This window comes from Oncorhynchus tshawytscha, unplaced genomic scaffold (assembly GCF_018296145.1).
Source record: "Oncorhynchus tshawytscha isolate Ot180627B unplaced genomic scaffold, Otsh_v2.0 Un_contig_1722_pilon_pilon, whole genome shotgun sequence".
In the NCBI taxonomy this organism is placed as follows: domain Eukaryota; kingdom Metazoa; phylum Chordata; class Actinopteri; order Salmoniformes; family Salmonidae; genus Oncorhynchus; species Oncorhynchus tshawytscha.
The window spans coordinates 33088-49891 of NW_024609278.1; the positions used below are offsets into that span (position 1 = coordinate 33088).

The following is a 16804-nucleotide window of genomic DNA, read 5'->3' on the forward strand; positions in this document are numbered from 1 at the left end:
CCGCCCGTCAAAGAGAGAAGGGAGGAGGAGGACAGGCTGGATGAGATGAAGTGATCATGTCTGAAAAACAGAGGGGGAGAGCGAGAGAGAGAGAGGATTGAAAGAGAAGACAACAGAATGTGGTGAACTGTTTAAAAAAAGATTGAAGTTTTGTGGTACAGTGTGAGTACAGGGTATATAACAGCAGGGTGGTAGTGTGTGTTACCTGGTACAGTGTGAGTACAGGGTATATAACAGCAGGGTGGTAGTGTGTGTTACCTGGTACAGTGTGAGTACAGGGTATATAACAGCAGGGTGGTAGTGTGTGTTACCTGGTACAGCAGGGTGGTAGTGTGTGTTACCTGGTACAGTGTGAGTACAGGGTATATAACAGCAGGGTGGTAGTGTGTGTTACCTGGTACAGTGTGAGTACAGGGTATATAACAGCAGGGTGGTAGTGTGTGTTACCTGGTACAGTGTGAGTACAGGGTATATAACAGCAGGGTGGTAGTGTGTGTTACCTGGTACAGTGTGAGTACAGGGTATATAACAGCAGGGTGGTAGTGTGTGTTACCTGGTACAGTGTGAGTACAGGGTATATAACAGCAGGGTGGTAGTGTGTGTTACCTGGTACAGTGTGAGTACAGGGTATATAACAGCAGGGTGGTAGTGTGTGTTACCTGGTACAGTGTGAGTACAGGGTATATAACAGCAGGGTGGTAGTGTGTGTTACCTGGTACAGTGTGAGTACAGGGTATATAACAGCAGGGTGGTAGTGCGTGTTACCTGGTACAGTGTGAGTACAGGGTATACAACACAGCATATTGTACGGCAGGGTGGTACCGGCCAGGTCAGAATGGACCAACATCAGGTTCTGACTCAACAACGCAAACAGTGTGAGACAGGGTACATAACAGAGGGTGGAGTGCGTGTTACCTGGGGCAGTGTGAGTAGAGGGGGCATAGGGAACAGCAGGGGGCAGTGGGTTACCTGGCAGAGGAGCAGAGGGAGAGGGGGGGCAGCAGGGAGAGGCAGAGGGGGCAGAGGGGCCAGGTCAGAATGGGGCAACATCAGGTTCTGCAAGGGGGCAAACACCGTAGGAGAGAGCCCACAGGGGGCAGAGGGGAGGGGGGCAGAGGGAGAGGGGCAGAGGAGGGGCAGAGGGAGAGAGAGGGAGAGTGGGGGGCAGAGGGAGAGGCAGAGGGAGGGGGGCAGAAGGAGAGGGGCAGAGGGATGGGAGAGGCAGAGAGAGAGGGAGGGGGCAGAGGGAGGGGGGGGGCAGAGGGAGAGGGGGCAGAGGGAGAGGGAGGGGGCAGAGGGAGGAGGCAGAGGCAGGGGAGAGGGGAGGGGGCAGAGGGAGGGGGGCAGAGGGAGAGGGAGAGGGGGGCAGAGGGAGAGGGCAGAGGGATGGGGAGGCAGAGAGAGAGGGGGGGGGCAGAGGGAGAGGGGGAGGCAGAGAGGGGGCAGAGAGAGAGGAGAGAGGCAGAGAGAGAGGGAGGGGGGGCAGAGGGAGGAGAGACAAGCCAGAGGTACATTTTAAGTTATAGTTCAGTCATGTTACTTGGTGTTGCTGATGGTAGTGCAGTGTGTGTGTTATGTAACATACCCCTATGAGTGAGTTCTCGGTATTTGGGCCAGAAATATGTGTGTGTGTGTGTGTGTGTGTGTGGTAATCCAACATACCCCTATGAGTGAGTTCTTGGTGTTGCCGATGGTGGTGAGGGCTGACAGGTTGAAGATGAGGGTGAACTCTGCCCTCTCTGGGGTGAGGGTGAGGGCGGCGAAGACAGGGTGCTGGATGCCGGGAAAGGGTGGAGGGGTCGGGGAGGGGGTACCAGGGGTCGGGGAGAGGCCCAGGGGTGCCAGAAGGCTGGACAGGGCACAGGCCATCTCTCCCAAAACCAGTTTATATGCTGCTTCCAGAATGGGGATGTTCTTCAGGCTCAAAACAGACTGGTACACACCCAGGGCTGCTGACATCACCTGGAGAGAGAGAGCAGAGGGGGTCAGTGAAGAGATACAGACAGAAACACCCAGGGCTGCTGACATCACCTGAGAGAGAGAGCCCAACATCCTTAGCTAGCTAACATTACATCTGTGTTTATCAGAACCCAACATCCTTAGCTAGCTAACATTACATCTGTGTTTATCAGAGCCCAACATCCTTAGCTAGCTAACATTACATCTGTGTTTATCAGAGCCCAACATCCTTAGCTAGCTAACATTACATCTGTGTTTTCAGAACCCAACATCCTTAGCTAGCTAACATTACATCTCTGTGTTTATCAGAACCCAACATCCTTAGCTAGCTAACATTACATCTCTGTTTATCAGAACCAACATCCTTAGCTAGCTAACATTACATCTGTGTTTATCAGAACCCAACATCCTTAGCTAGCTAACATTTAGCCCAACATCCTTAGCTAGCTAACATTACATCTCTCTGTTTATCAGAACCCAACATCCTTAGCTAGCTAACATTACATCTCTGTGTTTATCAGAACCCAACATCCTTAGCTAGCTAACATTACATCTCTGTGTTTATCAGAACCCAACATCCTTAGCTAGCTAACATTACATCTCTGTGTTTATCAGAACCCAACATCCTTAGCTAGCTAACATTACATCTCTGTGTTTATCAGAACCCAACATCCTTAGCTAGCTAACATTACATCTCTGTGTTTATCAGAACCCAACATCCTTAGCTAGCTAACATTACATCTGTGTTTATCAGAACCCAACATCCTTAGCTAGCTAACATTACATCTCTGTGTTTATCAGAACCCAACATCCTTAGCTAGCTAACATTACATCTCTGTGTTTATCAGAACCCAACATCCTTAGCTAGCTAACATTACATCTGTGTTTATCAGAACCCAACATCCTTAGCTAGCTAACATTACATCTGTGTTTATCAGAGCCCAACATCCTTAGCTAGCTAACATTACATCTCTGTTTATCAGAACCCAACATCCTTAGCTAGCTAACATTACATCTCTGTGTTTATCAGAGCCCAACATCCTTAGCTAGCTAACATTACATATCTCTGTTTATCAGAACCCAACATCCTTAGCTAGCTAACATTACATCTCTGTTTATCAGAACCCAACATCCTTAGCTAGCTAACATTACATCTGTGTTTATCAGAGCCCAACATCCTTAGCTGGCTAACATTACATCTCTGTAACAGTGTGCATCGTCTCAATGCTCCTTTGGGGCAAAACTGTTGCAGACTCAAATGATCACTAATCGAACACAACAGCAAGTGGCCACTCGATAAAGGGCTTAGGGCCCAAGTGTTGGGTTTGAGATTCAGCCTATGGCGGTGGTAGATGGAACTTCATTGGCCCCATAGGTCACACTACTACACATTTTTCTTAACTTTTTAAAATGCCCTTTTCAGTTAAAACGATAAGAACGTGTTTCCATTTGTCACACCCCTGACAAACAAACCCACCTCTCTGTCCCTGTTGAAGCGTAGCTCCAGGAGCTGTGATGTCGGAGCCAGCAGCTTCTCCACAAACCACGCTGGGAGCTTAGTGTTGATCTGGTCCACAATCTACAACACACAGAGAGAGAGAGAGAAGAGACCTTTAGGAGCAGATAATCAATATGGGGTTATTATTAGAAGGAGAGGCAACGCGTTGAATGACCAACCAGTTCTCTGCATTCGGGCAGACATTCATACAATTGTCAACATTTTTCAGAATGTAGGCCTATATTGACGCAACATTCAAGTTTCTGCTCACAAGACCTGAAATTTGCTGTTTGAGGAAACATTCTTCGTAACCGGTTTAAACCAGTTCTCACCTGTATATAAAAAAAAAATATAAAAACAGTCCTCGGGCGGTATAAAAACAGTCCTCGGCCATATAAAACCAGTCCTCAGGCGTATGCAAACCAGTATTAGAACCAGTTCTTACCAACGTGATGAGGCTGAGGACGGCCAGACTGTACTCTGGGCCACAGGCCCGGCAGGCATCCAGCTGGTCCAGACCGTAGGTGATGACGGCGTCGGTCAGCTGTGCGGACGGCTCCAAGCTCACCAGCAGGACACACACACACTCGTTCCCCGCCGTCAACACCGGCTCAGAGAACAACACCTGCTTGGCCGTCGACACGCACGCCAACACCCGGTTCAAAACCTGGAGAAAGGGAGGAAGGAGAGAGTGAGGAAGGAGGAAGGAGAGAGGGAGGAAGGAGAGAGGGAGGAAGGAAAGAGGGAGGAAGGAAAGAGGGAGGAAGGAGAGAGGGAGTAGAGGGAGGAAGGAGGTAAAAGGAGAGGGAGTAAGGAGAGAGGGAGGAAGGAGAGAGGGAGTAAGGAGAGAGGGAGTAAGGAGAGAGGGAGTATAAAAAAGGGAGAGGGAGGGGGGTAAGGAGAGAGGGAGTAAGGAGAAGGGAGTAAGAGAGAGGGAGTAAGGAGAAGGGAGAGGAGAGAGGGAGGAAAAAGGAGAGGGAGAGAGGGAGGATGTAAGGTTGTGTTGGGAACAAATGATATCTGTGACATATGCCTGGTTAATTACGAGAGTCTGTGTGTCTTCCTACCTATCTCGCCTTACAGAGATATGCCTGTGATGGTGTAAAAACAGTGTGGTGTGTGTGTGTGTGTGTGTCTCTCCTTACATCAGAGACGTACAGCCTGTGGTGGAGGAAGGAGTGTGTGGGTGTGTGTGTCCTCTCCAAAACATCAGAGACGTATGCCTGTGTGATAAACAGTCCTGTGTGTGTCCTCGGGCGGTATAAAAACCAGTCTCGGGCCTTACAGTCAGAGACGTATGCCCTGTGTGTGGGTGTGTGTGTGTGTGTCTCTCTCCTTACATCAGAGACGTATGCCTGTGTGATGGGTGTGTGTGTGTGTCTCCTTACGTCAGAGACGTATGCCTGTGTGATGGGTGTGTGTGATGTGTGTGTGTGTCTCTCTGTACATCAGAGACGTATGCCTGTGTGATGGGTGTGTGTGTGTGTGTCTCTCTCCTTACATCAGAGACGTATGCCTGTGTGATGGGGTGTGTGTGTGTCTCTCCTTACGTCAGAGACGTATGCCTGTGTGATGGGGCACCATGTGTGTGTGTCTCTCTGTACATCAGAGCCGTCAAAACCTGTGTGATGGGTGTGGGTGTGTGTGTGTGTCTCTCTGTACATCAGAGACGTATGCCTGTGTGATGGGTGTGTGTGTGGTCTCCTTACATCAGAGAAGTATGCCTGTGTGTTCATGATTGGTGTGTGTCTCTCTGTACATCAGAGCCGTACACCTGTGTGAGGGTGTGTGTGTGTGTGAAGGAAGGACATCAGAGACGTATGCCTGTGTGGGTGGGGTGTGTGTGTCTCTCTCCTTACATCAGAGACGTATGCCTGTGTGATGGGAGGTCCTCTAAAGGGAGGAAGCGCTGTCCAATGCAGCGCACCACGGTGCTGAACACCCTCAGCAGAGCGGCCAGTTTGGGCAGAGACACCGTGGGAGGAGGGATGTCCTCGTCGACCGCCTCGCCAGAACCCACGTGACCCAGGTCCTGGAGACAACGTGGGACAGGAAGTCTATAGATTTGTTCATGACATTTCAAATGTAATGTTAATACAACAGGATGTCAGCGACACCAACATGTTCCACTGAAACAGTGTATTCAGACCCCTAGACTTATTCTACATGTTGTGGTGGTGTTAAACCCAGGAGACAGCTATTCAGACACACCCAGGATGACTCCCAGTGGTGTTCAGACACACCCAGGATGACTTATTCTACAGACACACCCAGGATGTTCCCAGCTGATTCAGACTTAGAGACAGGATGTGGTGATTGACACACCCAGGACTTACTCCCATGTTGTGGTGGTGACACACCCAGGATGACTTATTCTACAGGATGTTGTGGTGGTTCAGACACCCCAGGACTTATTCCCATGTTGTGGTGACACACCCAGGACTTATTCTACATGTTGTGGTGACACACCCAGGATGACTCCCAGCTGATTCAGACACACCCAGGATGACTCACAACAGATTCAGACACACCCAGGATGACTCACAGCTGATTCAGACACACCCAGGATGACTCACAACTTATTCAGACACACCCAGGATGACTTAAGATTTGTTCAGACACAGGATGACTCACAATGATTCAGACACCCAGGATGAAACAGTGATTCAGACACTATTCTACAGGATGACTGGTGTTAAACCCCAGGATGATTCTACATGATTCAGACACACCCAGGACTGATTCACAACATGATTCAGACACACCCAGGATGACTTATTCTACATGATTCAGACACACCCAGGATGACTTATTCTACATGATTCAGACACACCCCAGGATGATTCTACATGATGTCAGACACACCCAGGATGACTCCCAACTGATTCAGACACACCCAGGATGACTCCCAGCTGATTCAGACACACCCAGGATGACTCCCAGCTGATTCAGACACACCCAGGATGACTCCCAGCTGATTCAGACACACCCAGGATGACTCCCAGCTGATTCAGACACACCCAGGATGACTCCCAGCTGATTCAGACACACCCAGGATGACTCCCAGCTGATTCAGACACACCCAGGATGACTCCCAGCTGATTCAGACACACCCAGGATGACTCCCAGCTGATTCAGACACACCCAGGATGACTCACAACCGATTCAGACACACCCAGGATGACTCACAACCGATTCAGACACACCCAGGATGACTCACAACAGATTCAGACACACCCAGGATGACTCACAACAGATTCAGACACACCCAGGATGACTCACAACAGATTCAGACACAACCAGAAAGACTCACAGCCGTAATCGCCGCCAAAGGCGCTTCTACAAAGTATTGACCCGGGATGTGAATACTTATGTAAATGAGATATCTACGTTATTTACAATACATTTGCAACCATTTCTAAAAACATGTTTTTCCCTGTCATTATGGGTTATTGTACGTGGAATAAGTCAAGGGGTATGAATACTGCATGTTTGCCTGTAGCCTTCTACTGCTAGTTTGGATGGCTGGTCAGTCCGTATCGCTGAAGTTCTACTGCTAACATGGCTGGTCAACACCGCTGAAGTTCTACTGCAGTTTGGAGACATCCATGTAAGACATCTAGCTGCTAGTTTGTGTGGTATACACATAATGGCCAGTTTATTAGTTTGGATACACAGTCCGGTTCGTGCCTACAGCGGTGGATGGCTGGTGTTATATAAAACACTGTAACAGAGGCAGTCAGTTACATCCTTTTCAATGTTATAAAACAGGCAGAACCAGTGACCTACAGACGGTGAGACGTGGCTTGTTATATAAAACACACAGAGGCAGTCAGGTTATAAAACAGGCAGAACCAGTGACCTCGACCGGTGCCAGGCGTGCCCGTTCCAGTATCTCAGAAACGTCTGCCCTCCTGGGCTTTTCACGCACGCCAGCGTCTAGAACGCACGCCAGTGTCTAGAACGCACGCCAGATAAAAACAAGGAAGTGTCTCCATTGGGAACACGAACACTGGACAATTGAAGAGAGGAAAAACATTGCCTGGTCCAACAATCCCGGTTCCTGATGTGACAAGCATGAGTCCATGGATCCATCCTGCCTGGTGCCAACGGTACAGGCTGGTGGTGGTGTAATGGTGTGGGGAATGTTTTACTGGCACACGGTAGGTCCCTTGATCCCAATTGAGCAACATTTCCATGCCCAGAAGAATTCTAGCTGTTGGGGAGGCAAAGGAGGCACCAGGTGTACCTAATAAACTGGCCACATTGTGTGTGTGTGTGTGTGTGTGTGTGTGTGTGTAGTGGTGTTACTGACCTCTGCGTAGGCCTCCATGTCCTCTAGAAACTGTCCCAACAGCGTGGTGGAGAAGGTCAGGTCTGCTACCCAGAACTGTTCCAGGCTCTGCAGCCAGCCTGCACACACACACACACAGTTCACACACAGTTGACTTGTGTAAAACCAGAGGTGTCCAACTCATTTTGCCCCAGGGTCCAACTCATTTTGCCCCAGGGTCCAACTCATTTTGCCCCAGGGTCCAACTCATTTTGCCCCAGGGTCCGTATTCGGTGTTTAGAGATGTCCGGATGGCTGCACTCTACTTATTATGTCCTTGCAGTCCATTTCCAGGAAATGACTCCACTATTGATAGTGTTTTGAATTTTATGGTCCTTGACTGCCAATAAACTATGAATATCGGTCCATAATCAGTTCCCATTTGGTTTTAATCCATTTAAACTATATGGAGTTTAACTCAAACCACCTGTGCGGGCCTGATTGGATCCCCCATGACAAGCCTGGTGTAAAACATACACTGATGTCAACCACAGACTTGCAGAAATCTGTCCAACCCCACTGAATTCTGATTATATTCTTTACTAAGAGGAAGATGGAAAACGTGTGTGTCTACTCACCTGAGACCTGCTGAGTCAGAGACTGTTTCTGTGTGTGGTCAATGTGCCAGCCCACCAAGATATCCACCGTATCCTGTCACACACAACAGGCAAGGTCAACACAACACACATACTTCACTGTAGACACTCTGGGGGACATTAAGAAGACCTGCTGGTAGAGAGAGAGAGGGAGAGAACCAGGCAGTAGGAGACGAGGTAGAGGGAGAGAACCAGGCAGTAGGAGACGAGGTAGAGGGAGAGAACCAGGCAGTAGGAGACGAGGTAGAGGGAGAGAACCAGGCAGTAGGAGACGAGGTAGAGAGAGAGAACCAGGCAGGAGGAGACGAGGTAGAGACAGAGAGGGAGAGAACCAGGCAGGAGGAGACGAGGTAGAGACAGAGGGAGAGAACCAGGCAGTAGGAGACGAGGTAGAGACAGAGGGAGAGAACCAGGCAGTAGGAGACGAGGTAGAGACAGAGGGAGAGAACCAGGCAGGAGGAGACGAGGTAGAGACAGAGGGAGAGAACCAGGCAGGAGGAGACGAGGTAGAGACAGAGGGAGAGAACCAGGCAGGAGGAGACGAGGTAGAGACAGAGGGAGAGAACCAGGCAGGAGGAGACGAGGTAGAGACAGAGGGAGAGAACCAGGCAGGAGGAGACGAGGTAGAGACAGAGGGAGAGAACCAGGCAGTAGGAGACGAGGTAGAGGGAGAGGGAGCGAACCAGGCAGTAGGAGACGAGGTAGAGACAGAGGGAGAGAACCAGGCAGTAGGAGACGAGGTAGAGGGAGAGGGAGAGAACCAGGCAGTAGGAGACGAGGTAGACAGAGGGAGAGAACCAGGTAGTAGGAGACGAGGTAGAGGGAGAGGGAGAGAACCAGGCAGTAGGAGACGAGGTAGTGAGAGAGGAGAGAACCAGGCAGTAGGAGACGAGGTAGAGACAGAGGGAGAGAACCAGGCAGTAGGAGACGAGGTAGAGAGAGAGAACCAGGCAGGAGGAGACGAGGTAGAGAGAGGGAGAGAACCAGGCAGGAGGAGACGAGGTAGAGAGAGGGAGAGAACCAGGCAGTAGGAGACGAGGTAGAGGGAGAGAACCAGGCAGTAGGAGACGAGGTAGAGAGGGAGCGAGCCAGGCAGTAGGAGACGAGGTAGAGAGAGAGGGAGAGAACCAGGCAGGAGGAGACGAGGTAGAGAGAGAGGGAGCGAACCAGGCAGTAGGAGACGAGGTAGAGACAGAGGGAGCGAGTTGGTGCTGAAGACGTGTGGGTGTGTGTATGTTGCCACTCACTCTGAAGTTGGTGCTGAAGACGTGTGTGTGTGTGTGTGCTGCCACTCACTCTGAAGTTGGTGCTGAAGACGTGTGTGTGTGTGTGTGTGTGTGTGTGTGTGTGTGTGTGTGTGTGTGTGTGTGTGTGTGTGTGTGTGTGTGTGTTTGCCACTCACTCTGAAGTTGGTGCTGAAGACGTGTGTGTGCGTGTGTGTTGCCACTCACTCTGAAGTTGGTGCTGAAGACGTGTGTGTGTGTGTGTGTGTGTGTGTGTGTGTTGCCACTCACTCTGAAGTTGGTGCTGAAGTGTGTGTGTGTGTGTGTGTGTGTGTGTGTGTGTGTGTGTGTGTGTGTGTGTGTGTGTGTGTGTTTTGCCACTCACTCTGAAGTTGGTGCTGAAGACGTGTGTGTGCGTGTGTGTGTGTGTTGCCACTCACTCTGAAGTTGGTGCTGAAGACGCGTGTGTGTGTGTGTGTGTTGCCACCACTCTGAAGTTGGTGCTGAAGACGTGTGTGTGTGTGTGTGTGTGTGTGTGTGTGTGTGTGTTTTGCCACTCACTCTGAAGTTGGTGCTGAAGACGTGTGTGCGTGTGTGTGTGTGTTGCCACTCACTCTGAAGTTGGTGCTGAAGACGTGTGTGTGTGTGTGTGTGTGTTGCCACTCACTCTGAAGTTGGTGCTGAAGACGTGTGTGTGTGTGTGTGTGTTGCCACTCACTCTGAAGTTGGTGCTGAAGACATGTGTGTTTGTGTGTGGTGTGTGTGTGTGTGTGTGTATGTGTTGCCACTCACTCTGAAGTTGGTGCTGAAGACATGTGTGTGTGTGTGTGTGTGTGTGTGTGTGTGTGTGTGTTGCCACTCACTCTGAAGTTGGTGCTGAAGACATGTGGGTGTGTGTGTGTGTGTGTGTGTGTGTGTGTGTGTGTGTATGTGTTGCCACTCACTCTGAAGTTGGTGCTGAAGACGTGTGTGTGTGTGTGTGTGTGTGTTGTGTGTGTGTTGCCACTCACTCTGAAGTTGGTGCTGAAGACGTGTGTGTGTGTGTGTGTGTGTGTGTGTGTTGTGTGTGTATGTGTTGCCAATCACTCTGAAGTAGGTGCTGAAGACATGTGGGTGTGTGTGTGTGTGTGTGTGTGTGTGTGTGTGTGTTGCCACTCACTCTGAAGTTGGTGCTGAAGACGTGTGTGTGTGTGTGTTGTGTGTGTGTTGCCACTCACTCTGAAGTTGGTGCTGAAGACGTGTGTGTGTGTGTGTGTGTGTGTTGTGTGTGTGTGTGTTGCCAATCACTCTGAAGTAGGTGCTGAAGACATGTGGGGTGTGTGTGTGTGTGTGTGTGTGTTGCCACCACTCTGAAGTTGGTGCTGAAGACGTGTGTGTGTGTGTGTTGTGTGTGTGTTGCCACCACTCTGAAGTTGGTGCTGAAGACATGTGGGTGTGTGTGTGTGTGTGTTGTGTGTGTGTGTTGCCACTCACTCTGAAGTTGGTGCTGAAGACATGTGGGTGTGTGTGTGTGTGTGTGTTGCCACTCACTCTGAAGTTGGTGCTGAAGACGTGTGTGTGTGTGTGTGTGTGTGTGTGTGTGTGTGTGTGTGTGTGTGTGTGTGTGTGTGTGTGTGTTGCCACTCACTCTGAAGTTGGTGCTGAAGACGTGTGTGTGTGTGTGTGTGTGTTGCCACTCACTCTGAAGTTGGTGCTGAAGACGTGTGTGTGTGTGTGTGTGTGTGTGTGTGTGTTGTGTGTGTGTTGCCAATCACTCTGAAGTTGGTGCTGAAGACGTGTGTGTGTGTGTGGTGTGTGTGTGTGTGTGTGTGTGTGTGTTGCCACTCACTCTGAAGTTGGTGCTGAAGACATGTGGGTGTGTGTGTGTGTGTGTGTGTGTGTGTGTTGCCACTCACTCTGAAGTTGGTGCTGAAGACGTGTGTGTGTGTGTGTGTGTGTGTGTTGTGTGTGTGTTGCCACCACTCTGAAGTTGGTGCTGAAGACGTGTGTGTGTGTGTGTGTGTGTGTTGTGTGTGTGTTGCCACTCACTCTGAAGTTGGTGCTGAAGACGTGTGTGTGTGTGTGTGTGTGTTGTGTGTGTGTTGCCACCACTCTGAAGTTGGTGCTGAAGACGTGTGTGTGTGTGTGTGTGTGTTGTGTGTGTGTTGCCACCACTCTGAAGTTGGTGCTGAAGACGTGTGTGTGCGTGTGTGTGTGTGTTGCCACTCACTCTGAAGTTGGTGCTGAAGACGTGTGTGTGTGTGTGTGTGTTGTGTGTGTGTTGCCACTCACTCTGAAGTTGGTGCTGAAGACGTGTGTGTGTGTGTGTGTGTGTGTGTGTGTGTGTGTGTGTGTGTGTGTGTGTGTGTGTGTGTGTGTGTGTGTGTGTGTGTTTGCCACCACTCTGAAGTTGGTGCTGAAGACGTGTGTGTGCGTGTGTGTGTGTGTTGCCACTCACTCTGAAGTTGGTGCTGAAGACGTGTGTGTGTGTGTGTGTTGCCACTCACTCTGAAGTTGGTGCTGAAGACGTGTGTGTGTGTGTGTGTGTGTGTGTGTGTGTGTGTGTGTGTGTGTGTGTGTGTGTGTGTGTGTGTGTGTGTGTGTGTGTGTTTTGCCACCACTCTGAAGTTGGTGCTGAAGACGTGTGTGTGCGTGTGTGTGTGTGTTGCCACCACTCTGAAGTTGGTGCTGAAGACGTGTGTGTGTGTGTGTGTGTGTGTGTTGCCACTCACTCTGAAGTTGGTGCTGAAGACGTGTGTGTGTGTGTGTGTGTTGCCACTCACTCTGAAGTTGGTGCTGAAGACATGTGTGTTTGTGTGTGGTGTGTGTGTGTGTGTGTGTATGTGTTGCCACTCACTCTGAAGTTGGTGCTGAAGACATGTGTGTGTGTGTGTGTGTGTGTGTGTGTGTTGCCACTCACTCTGAAGTTGGTGCTGAAGACATGTGGGTGTGTGTGTGTGTGTGTGTGTGTGTGTGTGTGTGTGTGTGTATGTGTTGCCACTCACTCTGAAGTTGGTGCTGAAGACGTGTGTGTGTGTGTGTGTGTGTGTTGTGTGTGTGTTGCCACTCACTCTGAAGTTGGTGCTGAAGACGTGTGTGTGTGTGTGTGTGTGTGTGTGTGTTGTGTGTGTATGTGTTGCCAATCACTCTGAAGTAGGTGCTGAAGACATGTGGGTGTGTGTGTGTGTGTGTGTGTGTGTGTGTTGCCACTCACTCTGAAGTTGGTGCTGAAGACGTGTGTGTGTGTGTGTTGTGTGTGTGTTGCCACTCACTCTGAAGTTGGTGCTGAAGACGTGTGTGTGTGTGTTGTGTGTGTGTGTGTTGCCAATCACTCTGAAGTAGGTGCTGAAGACATGTGGGTGTGTGTGTGTGTGTGTGTGTGTGTTGCCACTCACTCTGAAGTTGGTGCTGAAGACGTGTGTGTGTGTGTGTTGTGTGTGTGTTGCCACCACTCTGAAGTTGGTGCTGAAGACATGTGGGTGTGTGTGTGTGTGTGTTGTGTGTGTGTGTTGCCACTCACTCTGAAGTTGGTGCTGAAGACATGTGGGTGTGTGTGTGTGTGTGTGTTGCCACCACTCTGAAGTTGGTGCTGAAGACGTGTGTGTGTGTGTGTGTGTGTGTGTGTGTGTGTGTGTGTGTGTGTGTGTTGCCACTCACTCTGAAGTTGGTGCTGAAGACGTGTGTGTGTGTGTGTGTGTTGCCACTCACTCTGAAGTTGGTGCTGAAGACGTGTGTGTGTGTGTGTGTGTGTGTGTGTGTGTGTGTGTTGTGTGTGTGTTGCCAATCACTCTGAAGTTGGTGCTGAAGACGTGTGTGTGTGTGTGTGGTGTGTGTGTGTGTGTGTGTGTGTGTGTTGCCACTCACTCTGAAGTTGGTGCTGAAGACATGTGGGTGTGTGTGTGTGTGTGTGTGTGTGTGTTGCCACTCACTCTGAAGTTGGTGCTGAAGACGTGTGTGTGTGTGTGTGTGTGTGTGTGTTGTGTGTGTGTTGCCACTCACTCTGAAGTTGGTGCTGAAGACGTGTGTGTGTGTGTGTGTGTGTTGTGTGTGTGTTGCCACCACTCTGAAGTTGGTGCTGAAGACGTGTGTGTGTGTGTGTGTGTGTGTTGTGTGTGTGTTGCCACTCACTCTGAAGTTGGTGCTGAAGACGTGTGTGTGTGTGTGTGTGTGTGTGTCTTGGCACTCACTCTGAAGTTGGTGCTGAAGACGTGTGTGTGTGTGTGTGTGTGTGTGTGTGTGTGTGTGTGTGTGTGTGTGTGTGTGTTGCCACCACTCTGAAGTTGGTGCTGAAGACGTGTGTGTGTGTGTGTGTGTGTGTGTGTGTGTTGTGTGTGTGTTGCCACCACTCTGAAGTTGGTGCTGAAGACGTGTGTGTGTGTGTGTTGCCACCACTCTGAAGTTGGTGCTGAAGACGTGTGTGTGTGTGTTGCCACTCACTCTGAAGTTGGTGCTGAAGACGTGTGTGTGTGTGTGTTGCCACCACTCTGAAGTTGGTGCTGAAGACGTGTGTGTGTGTGTGTGTTGCCACCACTCTGAAGTTGGTGCTGAAGACGTGTGTGTGTGTGTGTGTTGTGTGTGTGTGTGTGTTGCCACCACTCTGAAGTTGGTGCTGAAGACGTGTGGGTAGCAGCGGGCCACCTGCAGGATACAGCGGACGCTCTGACACAGCAGCTCCGGCGTGTCCAGGTTCTCCAGGATGGACTGCAGGCTACTCATCACCAGCTGACACAAAACATGGCCGCCAGACGGTCAGTTACGGTCAGTTACTAACAACAACCCTGGGCCTTATAACAAAAACGTATCAGGGTACGAGTGCTGATCTAGGATCAGGCATCCCCCCCCCCCGTCAATGTCATCTTATTAATTGTGATCTAAAAAGGTCAAAATGATCCCAAGTCAGCCCTCCTACTGTGAGACACTATGAACGGGCCCTGGTTCCTCCTACTGTGAGACACTATGAACGGGGCCCTGGTTCCTCCTACTGTGAGATACTATGAACAGGGCCCTGGTTCCTCCTACTGTGAGACACTATGAACGGGGCCCTGGTTCCTCCTACTGTGAGACACTATGAACGGGGCCCTGGTTCCTCCTACTGTGAGACACCATGAACAGGGCCCTGGTTCCTCCTACTGTGAGATACTATGAACGGGGCCCTGGTTCCTCCTACTGTGAGATACTATGAACGGGGCCCTGGTTCCTCCTACTGTGAGATACTATGAACGGGGCCCTGGTTCCTCCTACTGTGAGATACTATGAACATGGCCCTGGTTCCTCCTACTGTGAGATACTATGAACAGGGCCCTGGTTCCTCCTACTGTGAGATACTATGAACGGGGCCCTGGTTCCTCCTACTGTGAGATACTATGAACGGGGCCCTGGTTCCTCCTACTGTGAGATACTATGAACGGGGCCCTGGTTCCTCCTACTGTGAGATACTATGAACAGGGCCCTGGTTCCTCCTACTGTGAGATACTATGAACGGGGCCCTGGTTCCTCCTACTGTGAGATACTATGAACGGGGCCCTGGTTCCTCCTACTGTGAGATACTATGAACGGGGCCCTGGTTCCTCCTACTGTGAGATACTATGAACGGGGCCCTGGTTCCTCCTACTGTGAGATACTATGAACGGGGCCCTGGTTCCTCCTACTGTGAGATACTATGAACGGGGCCCTGGTTCCTCCTACTGTGAGATACTATGAACGGGGCCCTGGTTCCTCCTACTGTGAGACACTATGAACAGGGCCCTGGTTCCTCCTACTGTGAGATACTATGAACATGGCCCTGGTTCCTCCTACTGTGAGACACTATGAACGAGGCCCTGGTTCCTCCTACCTGCATGACAGGTGAGAAGGCCTTCCTCTCCCCGGCTGCCTCCAGGGCTCGGTACGCTGCCACCAGGTACAGCAGCCTGACCTCGTCCCGGGTGCTGGAGCTGAACTTGACAAACATCCACTTGAAGATGCGCTCTGTTTCATAGCTCAGAGCGGTGCACAGGAGACCCAGGCACACCGCTGCTTCCTGACGCAGCTCTGACAGCAGCTTACTGCTACAGGGGAGAGAGAGAGAGGAGAGAGAGAGACAGGGGAGAGAGACAGGAGAGAGAGAGAGGGGAGAGAGAGAGGAGAGACAGGGGAGAGAGAGAGAGGAGAGACAGGGGAGAGAGAGAGAGGAGAGACAGGGGAGAGAGAGAGGAGGAGAGGCAGGGGGAGAGAGAGAGAGGAGAGGCAGGGGAGAGAGAGAGAGAGAGAGAGAGAGGAGAGACAGAGAGAGAGAGAGAGAGAGAGAGAGAGAGAGAGGAGAGACAGGGGAGAGAGAGAGAGGAGAGAGAGAGGAGAGAGAGAGAGGAGAGACAGGGGAGAGAGAGAGAGGAGAGACAGGGGGAGAGAGAGAGGAGAGACAGGGGAGAGAGAGAGAGGAGAGACAGGGGAGAGAGAGAGAGGAGAGACAGGGGGAGAGAGAGAGAGGAGAGACAGGGAGAGAGAGAGAGGAGAGACAGGGGGAGAGAGAGAGGAGAGACAGGAGAGAGACAGAGGAGAGAGAGAAGAGAGAGACAGGGGAGAGACAGAGGAGAGACAGAGGAGAGAGACAGGGGAGAGAGAGAGAGAGGCAGGGGACAGAGGAGAGACAGGAGAGTCAGTACAAACCAACACACAACCTGACCAAGATCCTAAAACATCTAAAAAGGTCTCCATTGTCTGGATGGCTGGCCTCCATTTACCACCCATCTAAACATGGCCTCTAGAAATGAAGGCTGGTCTCCATTTAACACCCATCTAAACATGGCCTCTAGAAATGAAGGCTGGTCTCCATTTAACACCCATCTAAACATGGCCTCTAGAAATGAAGGCTGGGCTCCATTTAACACCCATCTAAACATGGCCTCTAGAAATGAAGACTGGTCTCCATTTAACACCCATCTAAACATGGCCTCTAGAAATGAAGGCTGGTCTCCATTTAACACCCATCTAAACATGGCCTCTAGAAATGAAGGATGGTCTCCATTTAACACCCATCTAAACATGGCCTCTAGAAATGAAGGATGGGCGATATATTAAATTCATTTGAAGGCATGTATTAGCACGATGTTCCAAATGCCCGTATCACAAGAATCAAGTTGTTTGTTTTATGAGCGTCTGTCTTTTTGGTCTCGTCTCCTTCGCTCCTTCTGTGCTGTGACACCAAGACCCTCCTCCTTCTGTGCTGTGACACCAAGAC

At 50.7% G+C, this 16804-nt stretch overlaps 1 pseudogene; it reads right to left on the bottom strand.

Annotated features, from left to right (window-relative positions):
• Positions 1 to 54: 54 nt before the first annotated feature.
• The window catches only part of LOC121844529, a 35443-nt pseudogene continuing 18693 nt past the window's right edge, over positions 55 to 16804 (bottom strand).